At 40.0% G+C, this 16819-nt stretch overlaps 1 long non-coding RNA gene across 10 annotated transcripts in view; it reads right to left on the bottom strand.

The window, feature by feature from the left end:
• LOC120384634 overlaps positions 1–16819 on the bottom strand; it is a 122454-nt gene that overhangs the window by 56939 nt on the left and 48696 nt on the right. Inside the window, exon 1 of one of the 10 annotated variants that reach the window (XR_005589002.1) lies at positions 4195–4230. The exons of the other annotated variants lie outside the window; for them this stretch is intronic. This is a non-coding gene — a long non-coding RNA (uncharacterized LOC120384634). Of the gene's footprint in view, positions 1–4194; positions 4231–16819 lie in introns of those variants that run through there. 10 annotated transcript variants of the gene reach the window in all.

The following is a 16819-nucleotide window of genomic DNA, read 5'->3' on the forward strand; positions in this document are numbered from 1 at the left end:
CCCCAATTTTCAAATGATCTTTGACCAATTTATGATTTTATGTTGAAATCAGGGGAAACTTGCAGTTTCCCATAGTTCTGATGTGAAGTCAACAGAAACAGTGGTTTCAAAATGAGTTTTGCTTTGAGCTATGGATTTGTTTGAACTTGAAACTCAAAATAAAAAAGCTCAAAGGATACAAACAAATAGCTGAAGCCAAAGTAAAGAAAGGTTCCTTGAATTTCACATAGATCTTCAAAATACCACTGCAAGGGAAAAAAAGCTAGAGCAAAGACAGTTTGTCTTCTCCCAAAGCAGTAAAAGAATCATTTCTCTAAGGCCAACACCTATTCAATATAGAACAACCAAGAGGCAACTCTAATTTACAAGATTATAATTCCTTTAAAGGGTAATGTGGTGATGCCATAACTGTGAGAGTGAAGCTGGCCTGGGTTGTATAGGGACTAGAAATCCATGATGGAATTATTGGCTGAATTTAAAATGTGCCTGTTGTGCAGTATATGTTATTATTTAATCCTTTTTCCCTTCACCCCCTACAAATCAGAAGAGATGCTGCTCTTTGGCTGCTTACAGGGCTGCCTTAGGATTTCCAGAGCCCTGTGCAAAAGCAGGACGTGTGATGACTTTGGGCTGATTTCCACATAGTATGTTAGAGAGAAGGAGAAGGTCAGGATGCTCAATGTAATGGAAAAAAAAGGCTACATTGGTTTAAAAAAAAAAAAAACAGGTCTTGCTTAGGGGAAAAGTGAAAGCTGCAATTTAAAAAAAAATGTAGCATGGAAAAAAGGGAACAGTGAGATAAATATAAATGAAAATCTAGAAACTGTGCAAAATTGATAAGGGAAGCAAAAGAATAGAGGGAAAATGTTTGACCACCAGAGTTAAAGATAAGTGTATCAGAAACAAAAGGAGCTGTAACTATAGTATTGGTATATTACTAGATTAAAATGATAGCATTGTCATTAATAATGAAGAACATACAGAAATGTTCAATAAATATTTCTGTTCTGTATTTGGGAAAAATCCAGTTATTGTATTCATATCAGATGATGATGATGAAGGAATACTTCCATTTCAACAGTAACTAAGGAGTAACTAATATCTGGCTAACTGATATGTCTCAAAGTGTAATTGTAAATGAGAAATCATCAGAGTGGATGTGTTTTTAATGGGGTCCTGCAGGAATCAGTTCTTGGCCCTGTGTTATTTAATATTTTTATCAATGACCTGGAAGAAAATATAAAAACATTACTGATACAGTTTACAGATGACTAAGATTGGGGGAGTTGTAAATAACAAAAGAGGAGATATCACTGATACAAAGATCTGAACTAGACACAAACAAACAATATACATTTTAATGTGACCAAATGTAAGGAACAAAGAATGTAGGCCATGTTTACCTCTTCCCATGAGGTAACTCTAAAAAAGACTTGCGTGGTCATGGTGGATAATCAGCAGAACATGAGCTCCCAGCCAATGTTGTGGCTTAGATGACTAAAGCCATCCTTGGATTCAAAAAAGGGGAATCTTGAGTAGAAGTAGAGAGGTTATATATGAGAACAATTAGAAAGCATCCCTTCCAGTGAGAGCAAATAAACAAACACGCAATCTAAGCTTAATATACTAAAGAAAATGGCTATAAATAGCAAATTCTCACCCTAAATGTTGTTTTAGGTAGATTGCAGAGGTTCTTGAAGGCAAGCTGCATTTGCTTGCAGCTTAAAACAACCCTCTCGCCTGGGCTCAGCCCTTCTCCCCTAGTTCAGTCTTTTTTGCTCTCAGGTATTTCAAGCCATCCTCTTTCTTGGGTGGGGAGAACAAACCATGATGATGTCACTCCCCTGCCTTAAATAGTTTTTGCATATGGTGGGAATCCTGTGTCTCCCAGTGTGATTCCCACCCTGGTCAATGCAAAAACACTAGTATCATCATGGAGTCCAGTACCAGGTGACTGTCACATGCCTCTGCAGCCATAACTCAGAGGCTGTTTGCAGTGTCCCCAGGAAGGCTTTCCAGGAAGGTGGGAGATTAGCATCTTCAAAGACCTATTGTGTTCCCTAATGGCCCTTCCCAGCTGGCTATCCAGACTGATTGCATTCTGCCTAGTGGGCATTTCCCAGGTGTAAACACATTTGTAATAGATGCATAGAAAATATTCCTATTCCAGATACAAAAAATGATACATGCATACAAATAGGATAATCATATTCAGTAACTCATAACCTTTCCAATATCAGAGGGGTAGCCGTGTTAGTCTGGATCTGTAAAAGCAGCAAAGAATCCTGTGGCACCTTATAGACTAACAGACATTTTGGAGCATGAGCTTTCGTGGGTGAATACTCACTTCGTCGGATGCATGTAGTGGAAATTTCCAGGGGCAGGTATATATATGCAAGCAAGAAGCAAGCTAGAGATAACGAGGTTAGTTCAATCAGGGAGGATGAGGCCCTGTTCTAGCAGTTGAGGTGTGAAAACCAAGGGAGGAGAAACTGGTTTGTAGTTGGCAAGCTATTCAGTCTTTGTTTAATCCTGAGCTGATGGTGTCAAATTTGCAGATGAACTGAAGCTCAGCAGTTTCTCTTTGAAGTCTGGTCCTGAAGGTTTTTTTGCTGCAGGATGGCCACCTTAAGATCTGCTATTGTGTGGCCAGGGAGGTTGAAGTGTTCTCCTACAGGTTTTTGTATATTGCCATTCCTAATATCTGATTTGTGTCCATTTATCCTTTTCCGTAGAGACTGTCCAGTTTGGCCGATGTACATAGCAGAGGGGCATTGCTGGCATATGATGGCGTATATTACATTGGTGGATGTGCAGGTGAATGAACCGGTGATGGTGTGGCTGATCTGGTTAGGTCCTGTGATGGTGTCGCTGGTGTAGATATGTGGGCAGAGTTGGCATCAAGGTTTGTTGCATGGATTGGTTCCTGAGCTAGAGTTACTATGGTGCGGTGTGCAGTTGCTGGTGAGAATATGCTTCAGGTTGGCAGGTTGTCTGTGGGCAAGGACTGGCCTGCCACCCAAGGCCTGTGAAAGTGTGGGATCATTGTCCAGGATGGGTTGTAGATCCCTGATGATGCATTGGAGGGGTTTTAGTTGGGGACAGTATGTGATGGCCAGTGGAGTCCTGTTGGTTTCTTTCTTGGGTTTGTCTTGCAGTAGGAGGCTTCTGTGTACACGTCTGGCTCTGTTGATCTGTTTCCTTATTTCCTCGTGCGGGTATTGTAGTTTTGAGAATGCTTGGTGGAGATTTTGTAGGTTTTGGTCTTTGTCTGAGGGGTTAGAGCAGATGCAGTTGTACCTCAGTGCTTGGCTGTAGACAATGGATCGTGTGGTGTGCCCGGGATGGAAGCTGGAGGCATGAAGGTAGGCATAGCAGTCAGTAGGTTTTCGGTATAGGGTGGTGCTAATGTGACCATCACTTATTTGCACCATGGTGTCTAGGAAGTGGACCTCCCATGTAGATTGGTCCAGGCTGAGGTTAATGGTGGGGTGGAAGCTGTTGAAATCATGGTGGAATTTTTCCAGAGTCTCCTTCCCATGAGTCCAGATGATGAAGATGTCACCAATGTAGCGTAGGTAGAGAAGGGGCGTGAGTGGACGAGAGCTGAGGAAGCATTGTTCCAGGTCAGCCATAAAAATATTGGCATATTGTGGGGCCATGCGGGTGCCCCTAGCAGTGCCACTGATCTGGAGATATATATTGTCATCAAATTTGAAATAGTTGTGTGTGAGGATAAAGGCACAGAGCTCAGCAACCAGTTGTGCTGTGGCATCGTCAGGGATACTGTTCCTGACAGCTTGTATTCCATCTGTGTGTGGGATGTTTGTGTAGAGAGCCTCTACATCCATGGTGGCTAGGATGGTGTTTTCTGGAAGGTCACCAATGCATTGTAGTTTCCTCAGGAAATCAGTGGTGTCACAGAGATAGCTGGGAGTGCTGGTGGCATAGGGTCTGAGTAGAGAGTCCACATATCCAGACAGTCCTTCAGTGACAGTGCCAATGCCCGAGATGATGGGGCGTCCAGGATTTCCGGGTTTTGCGGATCTTGAGTAGTAGATAGAATAACCCTGGTCGGGGCTCTAAGGGTATGTTGATTTGTTCCGGTGTTAGTAACCTTTCCAATGCTATCTCACATGACCCATCTTTCATAAAATACCTCTTAGTTATGCCATAGTCGTATCATAACCATACCTCTATGAAGAATATGGGGCATAGTGTCACAGAGGGATCTTCAATCTGTCAGACAAAGATATAAGAAGATCCAGTAGCTGGAGACTGCAGATAATCAAACTCAGACTAGAAAAAAGGCTCAAAACAATGAGGGTAATTAACCATGGGAACAACTTGCCAAAGACAGTAGATTCTGCATCGCTGTGAAGTTTTAAATCAAGATTAGATGTTTTCCTAAAATATATGCGCTAGGTCTAGCAGAGTGATTAGATTTGAAGCATGGAGAAATTGTGGGAAGTCCTATGGCCTGTGTTATGTAGGAGGTCAGGGCTAGTCTACACTTACCAGCCAGGTTGACGCGGTGAGTTCGACTTCTCGGAGTTCGAACTATCGCGTCTAATCTGGACGCGATAGTTCGAACTCCGGAAGCGCCGCGGTCGACTCCGGTACTCCACCACTGCAAACGGCGGTGGCGGAGTCGACCTTGGAGCCGCGGACTTCGATTCCGCGGCATCTGGACGGGTGAGTAGTTCGAACTAGGGTACTTCGAATTCAGCTACGCTATTCACGTAGCTGAACTTGCGTACCCTAGTTCGACCCCCGCCCTTAGTGTAGACCTGCCCTCAGACTAGATCCTATGTTATGTAGGAAGTCACACAATGATCCTTCCTGGCCTTAAAATCTATGATTCCACAGGGAAGAAAGTTCATCATCTGAAAGGGAGACTTTTATACTTCTCAATAGGAAGCCGAGGAGGGGATCCCCAAGTTAATCTTTCAAGGTATAGGAAGAAAGAGTCATCATTATGGGCATGCATCTGAGGAGGCCATAGGTGCCTGCTGGGAAGTATTAACAAAGCTGCCCCTGCAGTGAAGCCCCCCCGGCACAGTTGTACACAGACTTGTACAGCTTGGGTTGCCAGAGCAAAGGTAGAACTCTATGACAAGAAGTGACAATTTCACCTATTTGCCAGAGGGCACCTCTTTAGTTGCCAGGCCGCTGTGTCACTTGGGAGACAGAGCAATTGGTGAAATCTGATTAATCACAGATGTTAATGTCACCCCCTGTGGATTTTGTGAATTGGGACATCACAACTAAAGAGTCCAGTGGGAGCATCAGTACAGCTGTGTGGGACTTATAGACTCATAGACTTTAAGGTCAGAAAGGACCATTATGATCATCTAGTCTGACCTCCTGCACAATGCAGGCCACAGAATCTCACCCACCCACTCCTGTAACAAACCCCTAACCTATGTCTGAGTTACTGAAGTCCTCAAATTGTGGTTTGAAGACCTCAAGCTGCAGAGACTCCTCCAGCAAGTGACCCGTGCCTCATGCTGAAGAGGAAGGCAAAAAACCTCCAGGGCCTCCGCCAATCTGCTCTGGAGGAAAATTCCTTCCCGACCCCAAATATGGCGATCAGTTAAACCCTGAGCATGTGGGCAAGACTCACCAGCCGGCACCCAGGAAAGAATTCTCTGTAGTAACTCAGATCCCACTCCATCTAACATCCCATCCTGGTGGTTTCACTTTAATGAGGTGTGCACAAAAATTGCATGTTTTCAACTTGCTTAAATTCTCCTCCCAATACACACACACACACACACACACACAAAAGAAAAGTTTCACCTTGTTTTGCCTCAGAGCTATATGAAACTAAGAATGTTTCATGGATTTCAATGCAAAAACTACCAACTTTCGCACATATGCTCAAAACTGGATCCATATAGTTAGTGGAAACTTAGACCCTGACTATACTGGGGTTTTTTTGCACTGGTGGAACTACACCAATGGAATTACAATAATGAAAGCCAGAGCATAGGTGCCCAGCACTGATATAAGACAAGTCTTGCAACAGTGAGAGTCACTCTTGTTTTTGACACAGCCAACAAGTGCAACTACTGTACAATAATTAACAGGCAGTCTCAGGATTGCTTGGTGAAGCATATGACCTTGAGGGGGGACTAAGAAAAACTACAGCAAGGAAATTAAAACAACTGTGCAACACTGAGCTGGTGCAGGCTTTCGGGAAGCCTGCCGTGGCATTTGCTTTGCTCTTACCTCTGGATATCCTTGTGGGCATAGCCACTAAGAAACAAATACAAAAGAGCAGAGATGTAGAAAGAGGGTAAAAATTGCAATCAGAGGCTTTTGATACAGAGTAATGTATTTAAAGGGTTTCAGAGAAAGCAAACATTTGGGGCTTATGGAATGTAACAGTTCAAAGGATCTGCGTTCATTAGCAACATATCAGCCCCAACCCTCTTTTGATGTCCAGTATAATCTGCATTATATACCATTGTAAATATTATCTTGCACAGGTTCTTCTCCAGGAATATATCTATGTTGAATGAATGTAAAATCCCTTTTATAGCCTGCTTTTCAGCAAGAAAAACAAGAACTGCTCATCAGGGGATGGGAAGATGTGGTGGTGAGAGCTCCTGCAGGAAAAGCCAAAAATCATCTTACCCAATACATTTGGGAAAGTGCGCAACACTAATTGTCACGCACATACGTACGCATGCATGCACACGCACACACACACACGGGATGGGAAGGGGAACCCTAAAAATCAAAAGATAGTCCAAAACACACAATATCATCTTTAAAAAAAAATCTCTCATGATTTTTTGGGTCAATCTCATGTTTTTGGAGAGTCCAACCCATGATTTTTGATCTCTTGAGAGGGTCTGACTCATGATTTTTTATTTCAAAGTAGCAATACTGTTAACCTTTATGACAGAAATAGTAGTAGCTAGTGCTAGCTGCTGTGCAAGGTGGGGGTGGCACATTGGTTATGTTCCCACCTTGCTCAGAAAGTCCCCCTTTGGGGTGTGCAACACTAATGGAAGCATCGGCTCACTTGCGTATCAATGGCCCGATCCAACACCCACTGAAGTAAATTGAATGGACACTGGATCAGGGCCCAGGGGTTTAGGCAGCAGTATTATAGTTCTGCTCACTGTACCCTCTCACCTTAAATATTAACTTAGGCAGTGCCGTGTTCATGTACTGTGTGTAGGGTAACAACATTAGAAAACTCCATGTGTGTAAAGCTAAACTTGCTCTTTATTAAGAGAAATATTACAGAGATTAAGCAACAGCAGCTAACATTCAAGCCACATGCACACAGACAGGCTTCCTGGTGCCAAATTCTTTCCCTCCTGCAAGATGTTCTACTCCAGGGGTCAGCAACCTTTCAGAAGTGCTGTGCCGAGTATTCATTTATTCACTCTAATTTAAGGTTTCGTGTGCCAACAATACATTTTAATGTTTGTAGAAGGTCTCTTTCTATAATATATAACTAAACTATTGTTGTATGTAAAGTAAATAAGGTTTTTAAAATGTATAAGAAGCTTCATTTAAAATTAAATTAAAATGCAGAGCCCCCCAGACCGGTGGCCAGGACCTGGGCAGTGTGAGTGCCACTGAAAATCAGCTCGTGTGCCGCCTTTGGCACTCGTGCCATAGGTTGCCTACCCCTGTTCTACTCCCTCCAAGTTCCATGCAGGTTGCTAAAAGCAGCACCTTAGTTGCTCATTTAATGAAAACTCATATTTAAATAATTAAATCTTGTAGATACAAGATTGAGGGTTTCTTAAGTCTAAACACAACAAAAATCCCTCTAGATGAAACTGAAAAAGGTTGTTGTTTTGTACCACTTGAACCAAACACATATCTGAACGACATCGTTAGAAAAATAATTCCCTTGAGGTTAAGCTCCACTGTGCCAAATCTCAGCACACCGTAAATTAAGGAACTGATCTTGCGAACACTTACACATGAGTAAATTTGCTCCCATACAAGTCCCAACTGGATTGCACTTGTGAGTAAATGTGTGCCTAAGTATCTGTAGGCTCGGACTCGGAAATAGGGAAGGTCTTTACTTCTTAATAAATAGACAAAAAAAGCCTGACAAAAATCAAAACTCTAACATGCACTACAGTAATAAAACCTCAATAGGTGGACTTTGACGCTTCAGAACAAAAATACCTTGTAGCTATTATTTTCATCACTTTCTTCCCTTTCTCATCTAGAATTTCAGAGAAATGTTTTCCCCCTTTGTGCTGCAAGAAGTGAGTTAATCAAAATCAACTAATGTCCTCCTTAGTCTCAAAACTTTCCTGGGAGAGTTCTGGCATGGGTTTATAATTAAGAGAGGGGTGGGTGGGTGTGTGTGTGTGTGTGTGTGTGTGTGTGTGTGTGTGTGTGTGTGTGTGTGTGTGTGTGTGTGTGTGTGTGTGTGAGAGAGAGAACTTAGGAATTATTTTTCTAACGATGTCATTCAGATATGTGTTTGGTTCTTATCTGTATGTATGTATTTTTAAAAAACTACATTAATGGGACATTAAGTGTCACAGTTATTGAGATAATGGCACCTCTGACCCCTCCTGGTCTCTGAATGCATCCCCACTCAGGTCTCAGGCCACATATCACCACCTTTCTTGAGATGGAATCACATGATTCTCCCACTTTTAAACTAGGCCCTAGCTCAAATCTCCACTGGACTATATCTCAGCATGTCTGACATATCAAGTACCTTCAATGATGTTCCCCCCAGGCGCAATGACAGTGTTAACAGAAACCAAACAGCCTCCTTAAAGCAAAGTATTATTTATTTAGAACATATGCAATTAAGAGAAAACAGATATTAAAACAACAAAATAAGCTGAATGCATATCTATCTTATCAGATACCTATTAATCTTCCACTGGGTATCTTGGTAGGTCTAAGCTTCTTGCAGACATCGCACTCACCCACCCCAAGACCTCTAGGATCTGGATGGCATAGTCTGTTCTCTTAACTCATACACACTGCTTCAGGGAGATTCGCCATTAAAAGCTGCTTAGCCCTTTTGATCCCCTTGATAATTACTCCCTACACACCCCATCTCCTTCTCCTGAGAAAGACTTTTTAATTGTTTGTTGTTCTTTGATTTCCAAGTTCCCAGCCTGGGAAAACAAGGTTTACAACTTTGCTGTAAACATGGAATAGGATCTTCAAAATCAATAGCTTCCCCCCGCCCCCTCGTCTTTCAAGTGTGCGATGGAACGTTCTTATGTCACTGTCCAGGTCATATATAGGGTTTATAAAATTCTTACCTAGCAGCATTCTTAGATTATTACATAACAGCTCAATATCTGCCACATTAAACAATAAAAAAATTCTCAAATCTCCTTCGTTTCAGTCCCATATTTCCCGACAAATTTCTACACGAATTTAGGATCCATTCAATTTATGTTGAAAGTTATTTACATCAGAAATGCAGAAACGTAAAACAAAGGTTATAGTAACAGTTATTTACAGTAAAGGGATGAATTTCACAGCATTTTAAGCTTCTTTATGAACAATTTTTGGTGGTTTTCAGTTAGGGTCTTTCTCCACATTGCATATCACATTTGAGCCTGGCAGGTTGTGAACTATGGTCATACATTTAGAGGCAGGATTTTCCAATAGTTAGGATGCTAGCCCGAGACTTGAAAAACATGGGTTCAGTTCTCCACCCCAGACTTCTTGTGTAGCTCTGGGCAAGTCAGTGTCTTTTTGTGCCTCAGTTCGCCATCTGTAAAATGTATTTCCCTACTACCCGTAAGAGGGTGCTGTTAGAAGCAATATATAAAAGATTGTGAGGCACTGAGATATCCCATATATCCCCATATATGTACCTCAGATAGAGAGATTAAATTTAAACATACAAGTCAGGAACAGACACTGGATACGGACTCCTGCCATATGACCTGTTACAAGCCTCACCAATGTCATGTGACTCAAGCCAGGAACTAAAAAGCAGTCTCTTACCAGCACTTTTGTTTAGCACATCCTTATTGCAGTAGTGGGCTAGCTTTGTAATCAACCAAGGAGCAACATTAATTGAGACTATGTAAGCAGCTGTTTGCTTTATCACCACTGTTTGCTTTATCACCACTGCCAAATATTTTGGATGCTGTTCAAGAGAGTACAAATTATTTACAAGCTTCATGGTTTTGGTTTTGGGGTTTGTTTGTTTTTTATAAATGCCCTGGAAATAACTATAGATTCTTTACTAGAGTACAGTATTAATGGGCATTTTCATATAACAAACTAGTATTTGAGTCATACTCAGAAATGCTAATCACAATCATGTTTGTAACAAGTCCTCAACTTTCTGTAAAGTTCAGTATTCAGTAAGATAAACAAGAGGATGCCAGGCCATGCTGAAAGGATGACTGAGTTTTACTTTTTAGCAGAATTTTATATTGGGTTAATATTAAATGATTAAAGAACATGATGGAAGGTTTTGTGAGAGTCCAGTGAAGGTGTTGAGCTGCTTTATTAAACCAGCAGAGGGCCTTAATGCTATCAGGAACGGAAATCAATACAGGCGGGTGTGGAGACGCTCTCTTCATAACTCCTTGAAACAGGTACAGTCATGTTAAGAAGTCCTGGGGGGGCAGAGCTGGGACAGTGCCTATTTTTTAAGCTAAGAATTTTAGAGAGAAGCCAATCAGTTGCTAAATTTACAGAATTAGACCATTCTTAACATGCTATGTTGGAGTTTAACACCTGGCTCAGCACTTATTGTATTAGCAAGACAAAGACTGTAGTGAATTTTTTAAAAAATGTAGATGACAATATATCCATAAATTGCAAATCTCTCTCTGATCACCTTGGGCCTCATTCTGCTCCCACTGAAATCAAGGCAGGTTTTTTATATTGACTTCAGCTGGAGCAGACCTCCTGGGCTTTGTTTGGTCCTTGCTTAGGTCAAGCTTACGTGGACTTATTCACAATATGCATCAGTGTAAATGCTTGGAGAATCAGGCCCTCTGGATCACTCCAGCCCACCATGATATTCACTGTATTTTTTAAGACCTTAATTAATTTTGAAGCTTTGGTAAACTCGTCCCAAGAACATTTTTCTTTTTTGCATATTTTGTTCTTGTTCTTTAATTTGAAATATATTGTTATTTGTGGCTGGGATTTTAAAAGGGGCCTAATGGAGTTAGGGTACGTCTGGTCAAAATTTTTCATTTAAGTTGTTTTTCAATGGAAAATTACAGAATTTGTCAGACTAAACAAAATGTTTTATGAAAATCATTTGATTTCCATTAAAGATTTTGATTTAAAAATAAAAAACAATAAAGCAAAACAAACAAACAGACATACTTTCCAGCCAGCTCTAACTGAAATTCAAATGCAACCTGGGCATATAACTCCCTTAAGCCCCTATGGAAATCCCAGCTTCTGCATTTTCTCACCATTATTTGGTTCTGTTAAATTATTTTCCATAACACTTATGAATATAGGCCAACATTTTCAAATGTAGATACCTAGAATGAGGCACTGAAATCCATAGTTAGATACCTAAATAATGTCTGCCTGGTTTTCATAGGTGCTGAGCACCCATTACTACAATTGACTTCAAAAGGACTCCAAGTACTCAGCACACATACAGATTCTAAAAATCAGGCCAATTTTATATGAATTTATGGTTGCAATTTTCTAAGATGTCTATGGGATTTAGAGACACATTTACCATTATTTTTAATGGAAGAAGTATGGCTGAATCACCTAGATCATAGCTTCTGAACTTGGGGCTCACAATTCCCTGAGGGCCACAAATAAGAGTCAGCGGTTGGAAGTACACTACTCTTCCCAACTGGCTAAACAGGAAAGGATCTTGGCTACATCCCAGCTGGTTGGGATGAGGAATGGAGGGGATCCCAATGCAGAAAAGGTTGATAGCCATTTCTTAGACGGCTTTGAAAAGCTCAACCTTTTTACCTAGTTTTAAGCACCTACATTTGAAAGCTGTAGAAAATATCAAAGCAATTCTGACAATTTAACCATAATTTTTCATTAATTAAATCCCCATAAAAATTCATGAAAACAAATCTTGAATTATTTAATAAGTAAAACCATTAATACATAACATAACTAGGCAAAGTGAATCCGTACATTCAATAGCTCCTCCGCTGTACTGGCAGGCTGCCAGGCACTTTACAAACAAGTTAATTTAGATGCTACCGAATAGTTGTGAACAAACTAATAATGTGTAAAAATAAAAATAGAGTCCCAACACTATCCATGTTTAGAATACCCAGCAAGAGTAGGGGGAAAGGACTATCACATTTCTCCTGAACAAGCAATCTGTCAAATTCTGTAATTTGTTTAAGATATGAAACACCTGACCCAAATTTTAACATAGTGAGGGCAAGGGGAGAACAAATTTATGGGGAAATGTTTATTCAATTTCTAGGCTGACATATCAGTCATGTCAGATTGGGTTGTGTCATTCACACTCCAATGTATCACATCATGCCTGTCAAATTATAATGACACCTGACCAACATAAGATATAATCAGATTTTGTACTACATTATGTTATCTATTTTTGTTTTTAAAAAGCATAGCAGATTGTGTGTCCTTTAAAGTATAATGACTTTTATCATGGGCATGTTGTCAGCGCACTGTGCAACTGTACAGAGATTTATCTCAGATTATTCTCTGATCCAGTATTCACAGATAAATACCACGTGTAACATGTTTGCACAATTGAGAAAAACTAAAATTATAAACATAAAGTCCCTGTAATAGATAGGTATCCAACCAATGTATCTTCAGAGTGTTCACTAGAAAGACTGATTTTCAGATGACTATCAAAATAAGCTACTACATGGTGTACAATTCACAGCTCAAGCATTATGTACAAATACAAAATAGACATAGTGGTGTCCCTAAAAACATTTTATAGCTACTGAGAGCATACCCGTACCCAGCTACATATAGGTATATTCCAATGATGAGTTAGAGTCAGTGATTTAAGGTATGGAAACTATGAAAAAAGATTGAAAAAAATTAGTTTCTTAATTTTACTAGTAGATATTCATTATCTTGATTTTGCACCAAGAAGATTGTTGCCATTAACTACAGTAGGAGCAGGATCAAGCCCTATTTCAGCCATATTTAGTTTTCATGAGAAAAGTTTTGACTATAGGATTTTGTCAAATTGATGAAGTTAATGGAATGAAAGCTCACTGAAAATATAATTAATGGTCACCATTAAACATATGTGACTCATAATGCTGCAAAAGGAAGTCAAAGCTTAAAGGCAGACGTCAGCTGGTATAAATATCAAGCAGGCCAGACACAAAGCTAGCAGACAGAACTGGTTCAGATTGACACAGAAATCAGTTCTACACTGATTGCACTACCTTATACCCAGGCCTCTGCAAGGAAAAGATGGTGTCAGAGTTTAGTCCAAACTTTCTGCAATATCCAAAAAGTTTATTTTGAGTAAATAACCATATTGTTCTTTGCTCTCTCTAAACTCTCCATTTACTTTGAGCCAAAGTGGCAATCACCTCAGTAATTTTTCATTCCCAAACTCTGAAGATCCTCCCAGTATGGAAATTCCTTTTCCAGCCTGGGAAAGCTACATCCAGCTTCCCTTAAAACTCATCAGTGCTGTTTTCAACCAGCGAGAAAGATTCACTACTGAGGAATATTATATACTTCCCCCTTCTCCAATGGATTGAGCATGGTATCCCCAAAGTGCTCCCAAGCACCTAACAACATAGCACGGGCAGACCAAGTAAAGAGTCATGAACTCTAACTCCTTGCTCTGTAGCATGGAGCACTACTGCCAAACTGGTCTGTACTAGCATTTTACAGTGACCTTTCTGGGAATCACTGGTGCCTCTCATTGAGCAAGATTCTGATCTCTGGGAAGCTATAACAGAAATTGTGAGGGAGACAGCAGGAGGGGACGATGGCCTGCCTGCCACTGAGCCATGCTAGTGAAATAGCAGTTGGGCTTGGTGGATGCTGTGGGAGAAGCATAATTCACTGATGTTAGATTATTATCAGTTGTGATCATGTGTCTCTTGTTTAAGCAAGACCTGTGATGAAGAAATAGCAGGGCAAATATACTATAGACATGTCCAGCTTTCTCAGCTGTTTTTTCTGAGTGATCTGAAGAGTTTCCTAAAGCAAGACATTGGAAATCTCAATATTGCTTTCTATAAATGTCAAGTTCTAAAGTGTAGGCCAATCACACAAAGAGGTCTGAACCCTGGTAACATGCACTGAATGCCAACAGTTTACACTCCCGTAGTGTGTGTTCCTTGAAATGGCAGCCCTTCTCCCTTCTCAAACAATTACACAGACATATATATTTCATTAAATACACCCAAAGGCACTCCCAGACAAATAGGAGAAGGTCTTTGCTGGAATCCAATACAGTGGATGAATGTATAACAACATACGTGACTATTAAGTTGGGATATGTTCCATTCTTTGCAGTTATCAAATTCTTTAGTCAATCCTCTACAGATCAAATGTTCTAGATATCTTATGGAAAAGTATAGTTCCTGTAAGTACACGCCTATAAAACAATAAATTGCTAAAACAGTCAGATTAACTTGCATTCTTCTGTAGATCCAGCAATCATCTAAACTGGCTCAGCATCGCCAGTGCAGTCCAGTCACATCCTAGGACTGTGATAAGTGTACAGTTTGTTTCTATAATATCATTTTGTAAAATATTAATTTTCTGCATGCTGTTTCATTGGCAATTGCAACAAAATAGCTGTTATTTCATCCAACCCCTTCAAAAATGAAAAAAAATGCATGATTTTGAAATGAGTTATTTTCATTCAAAAATGAGCCTGGTTTTGTTTAGAAATGCTTTTGCTCAAAAACTGGCCCATCTGTTCTGGAAAACGGGATTGGATCTTGCTTGAAATATTCACATTAGAGTACGTGAATATTTCAAGCAAGATCCAGTCCAAATGTCTGTGAAATGTTTAAGTTCATTAAAAAAGTAAATGTTTTGAATTTTGGGTGTCTGAAATGTTTGCAACCTTTGCTAATATACTACCCTAGCCCTAGCTGAGAAGAGAAATGTCCTTTTTGTCTCTCAGTGTGTTGCTGCTAGAAACAAAGAGCTACATTCTCCTACTATTTCTCACACTGAGTAATACCCTACTCTGAGAAGAGTCATTGAAGAAAATAAGTCTACCCGAAGAGTAAGGTGCTGCTTGGTGTGAGTGAGACAGATTCTGGCCCAGAACAAATCAATTTAAATTTTAAAATTCCCTGATTGAATTACATATAATCTTATTTTCAGGTCCAAGTCATAACACCTACAAAAACCTTGTTAAATCTTGATGTTTTGTTCATTCTTCTTTAAACTGAAATACCTATTTCATTTTCATGTAATATTTTAGCAGTTATTTAATATTAAATGCTTCCACATACAATGCCTATCTCTATGCTACAAATTGCTTTTATTAGTCATGAATCCTAATGTTCAGTTTGCATTCTGCTTTGAAAGAGCCAGCCATTCTTGGCATTCTTTTCTCTCTGCTTTGATATATTGGAGCCATTTCCCTGGGCAGCAATCAGTGCTGATAAAAGGTTTGAAACTCAATTCACAAACAGAAAGCATATTTGTGTGTAAGTGAAAGTGTTTGTTTTCAGAGTGTATCAGCAAACCTGGATATATTGCTTCAGTTTGACAATGAATTCATATAGTAAGATGCATATTGGCATTTGAGAGGATTTAAACCAAAATGCTGATTTACAGTGTTTAGGCCTGGCTTTAATTTTTTATTATAAATATCTAAATAGAAGTAGTGGGAAATGGTATCATCTTCATTCACAAATATCTAAGCCTCATTATTTATCATGCAATGTTATTGACTGAATAGTAGTATTCAGCTCTCACAATTTAGATGTAAGTCAATCTCATTTTTACAAGAAATCTATATATCTCCATCTTAGGGTTTTATACTTCTGTCCGTCACCATGGATTCTGAGCTCCTTCAACATGAAATCAATAGCAAAATCCCTAAAGAAGCAGCAAAGAATCCTGTGGCACCTTATAGACTAACAGATGTTTTGCAGCATGAGCTTTCGTGGGTGAATACCCACTTCTTTGGATGCAAGAAGAAGTGGGTATTCACCCACGAAAGCTCATGCTGCAAAACGTCTGTTAGTCTATAAGGTGCCACAGGATTCTTTGCTGCTTCTACAGAACCAGACTAACACGGCTACCCCTCTGATACGTAAAAATCCCTATAGGACTTCATGGAATCTCTGACACACCTGCCTCTTCAGGGTAAAAAGATTTTGCTTAGGTAGGATTTTGTTCTGTGGTTGGTTTTGTTTTTTTCTTTAAATTGTATTAATTTACTTGTTTGTTTTGGTAGGGGTAGGGGCTTCAGGGAAGAAGGCAGTGTCATTGTTGTGCGTATCATTCTTATGGAGGAAAGGCCTTTGTGAAGAGTAAGGTTTGTGCAACGTTTCCTAAAGATGATTCACATATATGCATGTTTGGGGGGCCGAGGGGAAGGTGTCTTTTCCACATCTGAGTGAAGCCATTCCCATTAGGTTCAGTAGGGGCTCAGCTGCCAAAGAGTTTGGGGTTGTTGTTTTTTTAGTTACGACTCAAGATTTTTCACCATTAGAGTTTGGGGAATGTTTGCAAAGTGTAATGCCCTTTCTGGTGCTGAAGATAAAGCCACCCCCTCTGGTATGGTTGCTGCTGAGGCAGCCCCATGGCCAATTACTTCATTCTAGCATTTCTATATTCTACACTCTAGCACCATCCAACACATTTGTCATAAAGTGAATTGTCTTAACCACACAAACTTTCAAGTTAC

Source organism: Mauremys reevesii, linkage group 16 (assembly GCF_016161935.1).
Source record: "Mauremys reevesii isolate NIE-2019 linkage group 16, ASM1616193v1, whole genome shotgun sequence".
NCBI classification, from domain to species: domain Eukaryota; kingdom Metazoa; phylum Chordata; order Testudines; family Geoemydidae; genus Mauremys; species Mauremys reevesii.